Source organism: Montipora capricornis, chromosome 1 (assembly GCF_036669925.1).
Source record: "Montipora capricornis isolate CH-2021 chromosome 1, ASM3666992v2, whole genome shotgun sequence".
In the NCBI taxonomy this organism is placed as follows: Eukaryota; Metazoa; Cnidaria; class Anthozoa; order Scleractinia; family Acroporidae; genus Montipora; species Montipora capricornis.
In genome coordinates this window covers 47,159,233-47,171,732 of record NC_090883.1, presented here as the reverse complement: position 1 = coordinate 47,171,732, position 12,500 = coordinate 47,159,233, and the positions used below count along the sequence as shown (strand labels likewise).

The 12,500-nt window shown below is 40.2% G+C and overlaps 1 pseudogene; it reads right to left on the bottom strand.

Moving 5' to 3' along the window:
• Nucleotides 1-7,820: 7,820 nt before the first annotated feature.
• The window catches only part of LOC138046573 (uncharacterized), a 174,053-nt pseudogene continuing 169,373 nt past the window's right edge, over nucleotides 7,821-12,500 (bottom strand).

Below are 12,500 nucleotides of genomic sequence, written 5' to 3'. Positions count from 1 at the left end.
GCGGGTCCTGCTGTGAAGAACATTATGTTCAAGTCGTTAAAATAGAATTTGGTGTTGTTGAATACTTTATGAATGACAGACAAATTGATTGATTAACTGATTCAGTTAGCCTAACAAAACACTCGAATCGCTGATGCAATATTTCGGTTACGATTTCGGGAGTCCAGACAGTACGATCCTATTTTCCGTCCTAATAAACAAAGCATAGTCATTAATTTTATTTAATTAGTTCGGTAATCGAGAAATTGGATAAATACATGCACATCGGTGCATATAATCAAAGACTTTGAATCGTTCAGGTCCATCGTATATTATAGATCTCCTTCAAGTAGGAAAAACAATTAGAAAAACTGGCTATTTTTTACCCAAGTAGGGTACATGGTTTCTCCGTTTCGCTGCAGGCTAGGACTGGCAAAACTGAACCAGGTAGGAATGCTCGTCTACTCGCCGCCCTTTGGTCATGTGACGTGACGACACATCTGCATGAAATGGATCGAACTGTTTTCTTGTTTTCTTGTTATATCTCACAGTACAATAGTATGAAGGTCCAAATCTAAAGTCTCATAGATTGAGCAAAAAAACATTCGGCTTTTGAAATCTTAAATATTGGAAACGCCTAATAGAGGCGTCCATTCAAATGTGTACTCTAGCGAGCAAAATTAGGACAAAGGAAAAGGAAAAGGAAACGAAACCACGTACAACATGTACAAGGGAGTCATGTAGGCCTCTTAACGCCTTCCGAGTGCTAGCAGAGGTCTCCTTTCTTTTGCGTTCGCTTGGCTGACGGGAAAAGAGATCTCTGCCATGGGTCGAAACTCACTTTGATCCAACCGCTGTCCACAACATTGCACTTTTCAAAGCGGCATACTTCATGATATGTTTGCGGACTGTGACTTGAGCCCTCTGTGTCCCGCGCATTCCTTTACGGTAATTCCGTTGTTGTTTAGTGAACCCACACATCATGAAGTATCACGTGAGGATCCGGTCGCTAAGTAACCGTCGCGCATGCTCAACACAGCGAGTTTCGACCCATGGCATAGGTCTTTCACCTGAGCTTTGCCTTCGCTCCAGCCGATGCCGTTGCAGGGATTTTGAATTTTTACACTCCAGAAGGTATAAATCCGTCAAAGTAACTGGGTGGCTTTAATTTGGGCGTAAAGAAACAAAGTTAAGCATCAGTGCAACAGCGAATACACTTTTCTTTTGTTCGCACGGAGTCTTCTACAGGGAACTCCTTAAGAATTTCTTGAAGCTACGTGACCAATGAAGATCGAGAAACGTTTAAATATCTGATGAACTACCAAGAATTATAAAGGCTGAGTCAACTGCGCACTCTTTTCTTATTTTGACAGAGTGATAAAAAATGTACCAATAACAAAATCTTTATCAAACGCACCTTAAAGGCCAAATTACCAAATTACTGTATATTTGCACAACTTTTGAACACAGTTCTATCACTCACAGTTTGGTAAATTCCTTATTGGAGATAAACTCCTTTTACAAGTTGCAAACAAGTTTTACAATGTAGATGTAAGTCATTAACAACAAAATACGGTTAATTGAAAGTTGAAAGTGGATGTTTGAATTCAACCACTCCTCGCTATTAATGAGCTTTCAAATAATTACAAATCAAGCTTGTTGCTCACTGTTTCCTCATTGGCTGAAGATGAAATATACTAAGGCTTCATCAAACGCACCATTTAATTAATTGATTAATTAATTAATTAATTAATTAATTAAGTTCTAATGCTTCATCAAACACACTCTTCAAGTTCCAATTTACCGTATTTACACAGTTATCGGAGTTATGGGACCTTGCTCAATGAGGTACCATAATTGAAGTTTATTAATCGTTTCAGGTAAATATTGTCTATCTTTTTCAGTTTCAATGTTTGAAATGTTTATGTAACGCCATTAGTAATGGACGGGGAAGTCGAACTTGGCTGTTTGAATTAAAATTTCCTTAGCATTCGCCACCTTTATTCGCCACATAGTGCTTTAGTTACTAGTGAATGACTCGTAAGGGAAAGCTATCTTAGTAATTTCTCGAGATCGACTAGCCACTCCGTTCTTGTGACTTGAAAGGCCACTAGTAACTTGACTTCAGTCAAACAAGTGCCCAGTTACTCGGCGTGTTTGCACAAAAAAACTGTGTAACTGTTTCATTGTTGAAAATAGTTCAAAGATTTAAGTTGTATATTATTAGAATAGTTACACCAAAGGACGACCTTTTTTCTCCATTTGCGTTTGCTCGAAAGGGATGCTGAAGCAAATTTTGAGGCCGTTTAATTACCTGGACCTTAAAAGAAATTGTCATTTCAAACAACTGCATACGACTTTGTGGCTGTTACTCATAGTGTTATACAATCATTTTTAACAATGAAAAATGCATACAAATTAAGAAACTTTACATATGGCGCCTAATAGACCAGCAGCAACTGTGCAAATACGATAAATTGGAACGTAATACGTGCGTTTGATGAAGCTCATAGTATTGGCGTATATTTTTCGCTTTAGCCAATGAAAAGAAAGTGATGAGTTAGATTTATTTCTGCTCATATTTGAAAGCACATTAAAAAGTTAACCACTAAGAAAATATGGCGAGGAATGATCAATTTCAAACATCCACCTTCAACCGTAGTTTGCCGTTAGTGACTCAAAGTGTCAATCCTTTTTACATTAAATTTAAAAAACTACGAGTGATAGAGAAGTTTTCAAACGCTGTGCACTGCACACTGATCCTGATATTCGACAAGTTGAAAAGGAGCACACGGTTTTGTTTCCAAGGACAAAATGCGTCTTAGCATGAAGGAGAATCACAAATATATCGCAAGAGTAGCAAATGCAGCAAACAAAGAAACAAAAGGCAGAGGTGCCCGTAGGGAAGACACGAATATAGCAAATATAACAAAAGCAGCCAGGATTTGTCTTGCCAAAACAGAAAATTTAACAAAGAGAGAGAAACAAAGACCAAAAACCGCAAATCTTCAGAATTTGTCTGCAAGGACAAAATGCGTGTTAAGTGGACCATGATAGTACAGAATTACACCAGCGCTACTCCTTAGTATCTGGCTAGAAATCTTCTTCTCACTTTTTCCTACGGCCGCGCTTCAGCCATTTGATGCATGACGGCCAGTCTCGTGCTTCTCAAGTGGCCTCGATCATGCCCAAAAAGAATTCTGGGTAATTCTGCCTTTCCATGACAAGGGAACACCCCCGATTCTCATTTCCGATAGATTTCTAGTGTCGGGTCACCCAGTCCTACCGGCAAATTACCCCATCAATTGAAGTTTTTAGCTTCAAAACTGGCCCAAATTGTATCGGTAGGTGCTGGAATTCGTCCACAGAGAGGCCAGAGAGACAAGTTCACTCGTGAACCGCCATGTTTACAACAGAGCATTTTAGGCGTCCCAGTCTTCACGAAACCATCTCTCTCCCGGTACGGCATTGAGAGGGAGAATTGTCGGCCCCTAAACCATATGATCTAGATCCCACGCCTACTCACAGCTCCAGAACGCCCTTGTCAATTTAACGTAAGAAATTGATCGCTTAAATATACAAGAGAAAAGTCATTTTATCTATCATGTGGTAAGCACTGGAGTCGCAGATTACAAAGTGTGCGCACGCGCCGAGCTAAAGGTAACATACACACATGCTTCAAGTTTATTTAATCTCGAATTTCAGAATAACGACAGGCGCTAATATCTTTGAGGCATTACATTTACCAGCTAAAATACATAGCATATACAGGTACATAACTAAACACACAATATTTAGATATATATTGATTAAAAAGAAAAGCCGCTGTACAAATGCAGCCCTTGATTCTCTTAACTCATTGGTAGTGATAAAATCAGGTAGCGCATTCCGAAATTTGGCTGATACGCAAGAAAAAGAACTAAGACCAAGATCACGTTCTAGGTTCAGTGAGGAACAGAATGTCATTTCGGCGAAGATCATGCATATGAAGAGGACGGGAGAGAAAACGCTTCTTTCATATAAGCAGGAAAACCCTTTAAAAAAAACAACAACAGAATACTTTTATACATGGATTAATATGAAGAAATTTTGATTGCGAGTTTGACTTAAGTGGTAAGAGCGACAGGTACTTTGCAAATATAAATCTCAGTATTCTCTAACTTATTTACATTATACCGTTCGTTTGACAAGAAATTGCGAAAGGCCAGTCGTTTGCTACGAGAACAACAGCGAAAAAAAGCACTACTTTGTCGCGAATTTTCTATCATAAAAAGTTGTTCAGAAATCAAGTCTACGATAACAGTACACACCAGGGCTACTTCTTAGTATCTGGCTAACTTTTTCCTCCGGCCGCGCTTCAGCCATTTGATGCATGACGGCCAGTCTCGTGCTTCTGAAATGGCCTCGATCATGCCCAAAAAGAATTCTGGGTAATTTTGCCCTTCCATGACAAGGGAAGACCCCCGATTCTCATTTCATAGATTTCGGTCGCACAGTCCTACGGGTAAATTACCGCATCGATTAAAGTTTTTAGCTTTCAAAACTGGGAGTGTGTCTAATTTCCCGATTCGTCCCAGATTTCTGCCCTGGTCAAGATCATCCCCAACATATGAATTTGTACTGTCTGGCTCGCTGGTGACAGTTTTAACTCAATACCAGTCTTCTAAATTGCTTGGCCCCAGTTTAATCCGACCTCATAAAACTGGTTTCTGTGACTGTTTATAAAGACCACTCTGAAGTGTCGTGAATACTTCAGATCTCTCTCAGGAAAAGCGAGAAAAGCCTTTGACAAGGGCAAGAACACAGATTTATTAAATGACTAGCTCCGTGAGCGGGCAAGGTGAACCAAATCCGGTGCGCTGTGATTGGCTAGCGGGAAAGATGGAGCAATCTTGCACGCTCGGGATTTCCCGCAGTAAAACGTTGAAATATTGAGCCTACTATTCCGATGCAGCGTCTTTAAAAGTAGTAGTAATCAAAGATTATGAGAGTGCGTTCGACGCCGTCACGTAAATATATATACCTAAAATAAATGATTTCACTACCTGACTTTCAACCCCGGTCTATTGCTAAACTGTTCGGCAACGAAGATTTTACAGACAGATATATTATAATGTCAAAGTCCGATTCCAGCTAAGTGGTCCCCTGTACAAACTGCGATTTATTGATACGTTGCTTGACAGCGCCAGTTTCCGTAGGCTCACAATTTTTACCCTTCAAATTTCGTGCTAAATGTTCTCACATTAACTGCAAATGTTTAAGCGTAAAAGCTAATTTGTTAAAGTATATTTAATTAACATACATTATTCTCGGCTGGAAGCGGCACAAACATAATCAAACATTTGCAATCGTCTGCTCGTTTATCGTCGGCGTAAACAAACTCCTTGCAACTGATTCAAGTATTATCCCTGATGAATGAAGTAGACAATATTTACATAATTTGCCATTCCTTGGTTCAACCTCACCCTTATGGATCTTGCCTTCAGAGTACAGTTCCACCGATTTCAAGCAGTATTCGACCGGATAAAGAGCTACATGTACAATGCATGTATCTGTCGCGACTGTAACTAGTCAACAAATGCAATCAAAATATAGCTGTTCCCACGGTTAACATCCTGAAAGCCACAGCGATTAAAAGTCGTGTTCGTTAGCACATAAAATAAACAAAGACAATTCCCTCAGATTTCGATAAATGCTACCGTCGAAGCGTTTAAACTCACCAAAATCCAACGCTGAGAGCACAAAATGGCGGGGCCTACGGCGACTGTACTGTGAAGACGAGCTCACATGGCCTGCTCACATGTTCGCCACATGTCTTATCACATATGCATGTAACGAGAATGTGACGTAGATTAATTTAATTTAATTTAATACTTCTATTGCGCAGAAATCCATACAGAAATGATCAAATGCGCACTACAATGAATATAAAAATATCTAAAACGAGAGCGAAAACGAGGTCAGATGTCGTCATAAGTTCGCACCAGTTTCCCGGCCGACACATGCCCCTCCAAAAATCAAGCGGGAGGGCCATTTTGGTGTCCTTACAGCAATCTCGAAAAATTCTGCATAGCCGTACACAGGCACACCAACTCGAAAGACACAGGACGCAAAAACGAAATTAGACTTGCGTTCTCCTTTCCGTCGAACGCAATTAGAATAGGCTTGATGTCGTGAGCTAGTGAGCTGTACTAGACCAGCAGATCTAATTTTACTATCGTCATTGAAAGAAAGCAAATGTATAGATTCAGCTCTCCTGTTTAAGGTAGAGACATTGCACCGTAAATGTGCCAAATGGTGTGCACGATCTAGTTTTTCAATGCAAAATTACTAGTCAAAAGTTATCGTCTTATGGTTCCAGCCGACGACCTTTTGCAATAATGTAGAACTGTTCCCATTAGGATTGCATTGATTGGAGAAGATTTATAGATTTGATCGGAATAGCATACTTGCTGTATAAAGTTGTTGTGGAAGCTGTCATTCGACGTTATGGCTTTGGCATTATCTCTTCGGGGTTGGGTTGGGTGGGGGGGGGGGGGTGGGGCAAATGTAAAAGTCATTTTAAACATCTTATTATGATGGAAAGCGAATGCTTATCACGAGAACGTATCACTCTTATTTGACCTTTTGTGTCATTTAATACGATGTAAGCACCCTTCGCGTGCTTATCGCACAGTTACATAGCGCCCTCATCATATAGCTGGAAACCTAAATGGGAAGACAGGGGAGATGGAAGGGGTACGTGAGGCAGGAGAGGGGAGGCCGGAGGAGGGGATCTAAAAGGGTGGGGGGTTGGAGAGAAATAATTTATCGAGGCTGGGTAGGCGAAAAAGTGATTGATTGATTGATTGATTTAACTTTTAATGATTTGACGAGAAACATACATTACTTTAAATATTAAAATACTATCAAGGCTACAAGTCTAAGAACATTACTATAATAAGATAAAAAGCCTGCTTTAAGTGAGTGCCGTGTATTAAGTATCACAATAGAAAAGCCCACAGCCAGCTCGGACGTACTGAGAGAGTCAGTCTGCCTCAGCTCAACTGGTAAGCTTTTCTGAAGAACTGCTCATTGAGCATCAAGGAGAACAGGGCACGAGAGAACAGAGTACGGAAAGCGTGAGATATGATCCCCTTTTCCTCTAACTCACTTAATTCGATCCACCAGACAGAAGACCGATGGGCTCTAATTTGAAATTATCTGAATCTGTCTTTTGAAGTCATTTCTGATAGCTTTAATTAAGGCCTACCTTCAACCGACAAGATTTTTGACCGTTTGTTTTTGTTATGGAAATTCTTATTGTTTATCGTAGCGATCTGATTGGATGAATTTCAGCTCCGACAGGATTTTCATATATAAAAGTTGTTCCGCGGGACGCAATGCCTGTCGCCATGCATGCATGCGGGTATCGTTACCATGTAACTATGAAAGGTTGAAAAATGGCGAGCAGCTCGTCTTTAATACAATCAGGTAGGTAGGTAGGTAAGGTAAAGTCTGCTACGACTACGAGCCTAGAAGGCCCATCAGGCGCTTATCTCCGGTTTCTGTAGCATGAAGTATTTCTACTCCTACTTGGATGGGATGCTAGTGCATCGCAGGGTTACCTCCAGCATTAAATTCGCCGGTACCCATTTCTACACCTGAGTGGAGAGAGGCACCGTGAGAGTAAAGTGTCTTGCCCAAGAACACAACATAATGTCCCCGGCCAGGACTCGAACCCGGACCACTCGATCCGGAGTCGAGCACACTGACCATGAGGCCACCGCGCCTCCCACAATACAATCAATGCCGTTATTATTACAATCACGCGCTAAGACAGCTTAAAATGGCCCCTTGGATGCAATGTTTACTCATTCACTTTAATAACAACACAAATGACTTATTCCTCCAACAATCAGTCTACAAGTTGATAAATTTTCTAATTATTTATCATTTGAAGACTAAAAGGTTCACATGACCCTTCGATAATGAAGGAGCACATCATGGGTTTTTGTTATTTAATGTTAGTTCACATATGTCTTAAAATCCCGTGTACCAAGCATTCAAACTAATCTTTCAGCTTTCAACAGTGATTCTAAAGTAGCGTGAAAGTGCATCTTCAATAACACCGCCGCAGGCTAAATGGCTTTCGTTGATTCTAATCATTTGGTCTAGTTTAATACTGCTGATGGCAGATCTTTAGCGAAACATCCGCTTCTAAAAGTGCATCAATGACAGAGATAACGTCCACTGACTTTTTAATGGCCTCCAATCGATTCACAGGGGCTGTTAACCATATAAAAACATTTTCTGACAATTCCCTTCGGAATGCAAATTTGACACCCCTTTGCAGGTTCGTTCAGGTGGGGAACAGTTCTGGAAGAGACGGGGCACCAACACAAAAATTTGTGTTATGACTTGGGATCGTTGTTTTACAAGTACACAACCGCGGCGTGAACGCTACATCCTCGGAAAAAGTAATCTTGCTCTTTGAGGCCGGAGTGTTTACACAAACCCGGTTTCACATCGACACGGTTTCATTACTTCGAAACCGTGTCAAAATCGATGCGGTTTGTAAGTGTTTACAAGCCAGAAATGAAAGTCGTGATAGAAAAAGCGAGCGCTGCAATACGGCCTAAAGTCACCATTTTGAATCGAACAATGCAAATTTCGCGCCAAAACAGTAACCGTTACGTTATTGAAATCGATGCGGTTTGGCCGTTTCAAGACAGATAAAACCGTATCGTTTTGAAAACGCTCTACTTTTGGCATTTAGCCTAGTCTACGGTCTCGATCGGTGCCGTGTAACTTACAAATGAAACCACGTTCGTGTAAACGCTACCTTAGTCTCAGCGTCTACAATATATATAAGCCGTATATATGGCGTCGCGGATCACTCACATCCTGTTTGTCAAAGGCAAAAACGAGGTACAGTTGTTATACACATGGGTTGAGTCCCCAGTGTAAACAAGCGAAAAGAGAAAATAATCATGATGCTTTTTATGAAAACAAATTGCAGAAAACTTATTGTAAAATGATTTAATTGGCTACTTTGTGCGCAAACTCGGAACTTCTTGTGAAACAAAACAGAAGACTTGTTTCAGGTTTGCTCTTACATTTACACGCGTTAGTATTTTTCGGTACTTGTCTCCTGTTTCCAAAACTCATCCAAATTTTGAGCACTCTACGTGTCTTCTGGTGTGCTTTTTTGTGTCGTGCGGAGATTTTCTTTAGACTAATTAATTAACACAGCTATAATAGCAGGTAAGGCAGAGGATAGCTTGGCTAGTATTCTGTACTAGGTGGTAGCATCATTTTCAGATAGCCTCTCACTGTAATATTCCTTGGATTCATCAAGCAATTCAAAATCCAAGTAAGGAGTTCCCTCCATGAGCATCTTCTCCAGTGACGTCGAAACCTGGTCAAATGTCGGCCGCTTGCTGGGTTCTTCTTTCCAACACTCTGACACCAGCTGGAATCTAGCAAAGAGCGGTAAAAAATCTGAGTAATTACTTGATGCCTTATAGATTTACGATTGGATTGGATTGGTTTGGTGTCCGATAAAGAAAATTAGAAATCTTTGTGACACTTTAGGGAAAATGGACACCAAAAATAAACAGTTAACGTTTTGAAAAAGTGCATTTTGATCACGTAGGCCTTCCTAGTTGTCATCATTTAACTATTTATTCAAATTTGCATTTCAGCACCCTATGGCCATGTGGTCCACGTGACTAAAACAATAGGACTGTACCCGGTATATTGATATGTTACGGTAATTCCCTTGAAAATAACGTACTATCGAGATTTTTGTCAAACTTGGCACAATTGATATTCATGCACAGAACATTGAAAAAGTGCGATAAAAAGATGGGGACACCGTGCTTGTTTTCGCGCTGCATTCATTTTTTTTTTATTGTTTTTTACTGAATTACGCGAGAAGCGTTCGAAACTTGATCGAGCGGAAAAAATGTTCTTAAATAGCAAAAGCAACTGAATATTATTGAAAACTTGAGCCTACCTATTTTTCCGGGCTAAAATCTTTCAGCAAAGTGATTTCAAATTGCTCGATCTTGCAAAAAAATTTGGAAGAAAATTGGACCGCTACATCAAACTCACTGTCTGGCTCCAAATGCAGTTTCACATCATTTTATATAAATAATACAACTTCTACTATCCAACTTTTTTTTCTCCTTAACATATGTTTTCCGTGTACCCATTACGGGTACATAACACCATTAAAAAGGGGGGGGGGGGGAGGGGGTCACCGTGATTGTTCAGAAGAAAATAGCTATTCCTTGACAGATTTAGCTTGGCGTCAATGAAAATCCGCCATTTTATCAATGTGCGCCAGCTAATGCGCGCGAGCTAATGCGCGCGCCAATGACACAATAAATTATGCCCAGTAGGGTTGCGCAATGCAAAACCAGGGAATCACCTTAAACGAGATTAAGACCTCTGACTCCAGGACTGCGTTCAACTCTTTTAAGTTGTCAAAAATGCCAACTGTCAAAGTTATTGCTGTTAGCCTCAAGCATTCAGGTTCTGCTAATGATGCAATTATATATAAAACCAGTTGACCCCATTTGCAAAGTTTCTTTTGCACCTTTACTTACAGCTCATTGGAGCACGTTTCTGGCCTCTCCATTCGATAACCTGTCTTAAGAAGCTTGTATAACTCTTTGTTGTTAACTCCAGGGTACGGATTTCCTCCTGTAAAAAAAGAGGATCTTAACGTTACTTAAGCGTGTACACAAGGACGCATGCGTAAAAGTATCCTACAATCGAATGGAAAGCAGAGAGAAAAAGAGTTGACCAGAGATGACACTTCAACTTTATTTTCCTATGATGGTCCAAAGAGTCCAGTAATCACAAGTTCATGCCGAGTTAAAATTATCTATTTTAAGAAAGTACCCAGCACTAAAAGGAAACCCTTAAAAGCTCCTAAGATCCGAATTGATATAAATGCGCCACAGAAGGCGTTTATGCAAAGTCAACAGATTTCACTCTGGCTAAACTGGAACCAAGGTCTTGCGCCAATCGTTCCCGTAAATGTATTAGCTCGGGGTTTTTAATGCCTTTTTCGTTTACCCATTGTGCAAAGTTCCCAGAGTACGACTCCGAAAGACCATCTGAAATAAAAACAAAAAGAGCGCGTGAGCTATTTATTGCAGAACGTTATAGTATAACCATGCAGCTGTGCGCTGTTCTTCAGAATCAAACCAAACTCTGTCTCCTTTTTATACTGCGAAACACAGAAGTAACTTCAGAAAATCTTCCTTCGTAGAGACTGTCTTCCTATAAGAAAATTATTTGCTTATGGTGTTCCTTTCGCCAAGTTTGCGTATCAGTGTTGTACGTGAAATGACGGACAAAAAGATCATAAGTGGTGAAGCTGCAGTTTTGTTTAGTGAGTATCACATTCATTTAATATGTGTTTGCTGCCAGTTTACAAAACTTACACATCACTTTTCGTGGTATATTCACTGTTGTAGAGTGCCTCAGGTGCGGTCCACTTAACGGGCAATTTTTTCCCTTTCTTGAGGGTGTAAAGGCCTTCCTCAACGTGCCGCATTAGTCCAAAATCCGAAATTTTAACCACTCTGTCCTCACCAAGGAGAATGTTGCGAGCAGCCAGATCACGATGAACAAATCCGTTCCTAGATAAGTAACTCTGTTTTGGAGATAGAGAAAAATAAGTGGCCGTAGTGAACGTAAATTAAAGTATTGGTTTTTATTTGACTTCCTATGAGAAAATAAATCCTCTTTATTCGGGTATTACAATCACAGACATTTTATAGGTTAACAGGAAGCTAACATTATAGCCTTTTAGCCCTAGCCTACAAAAATAGTGCATCTCTCGTTTAGCGCTAAACGAAAGAAAAGAGACAAGTGTGTTCTTGTTACGGGATGTACATTGTCCTAGCTTATTATAATGTTCGAGTCTGGTTTGTTTTCGTGAATATGTACAGAATCCCTACAAACATATTCCTTGAAAAAATGCAAAATCGCTTGACAGCTCAGACATTGATAATGATAAAACTTATAAGAAAGTATAAATAAAATAAAAGCAGAACAAGAGAAAAGAAAACTCAAGACCCCAAAACGGAAAAAATGCCAATTCCTAGGCTCAGTTCTTTATGGCCCGATTAATAAGGATTTAATTATTGTAAGACCTCGAATGGAGGGAAAGCTGGTTAGTTTTCCAAACATCCCACTCCTGTACCGTCTCCACCCAGTTTTTTTTTCTTTAGAAGTTGCAGTGGACTTCAAGTTGACTCTGAAAACAAAGCCTCTACCCGGTCATTTTCGGATTACCTTGTGCAACCTCTTTTAGGCAGGGTCGCCACTGGTGAGAAAAAAAGTTAACATTATTTTAAAAAGTTTGGGGTCAGTTTGCTCTTAACGAATTACCATTTAACTGTCGATCGCAAATCCTTTTTGCTCCGACGGCTAGGATTGGTTGCACAGAAGTTCGGAAATTGCCATAGCCACTCTCCCCTTGCCTCACAACTCCAGACCAAACCATTACAACACAAGAG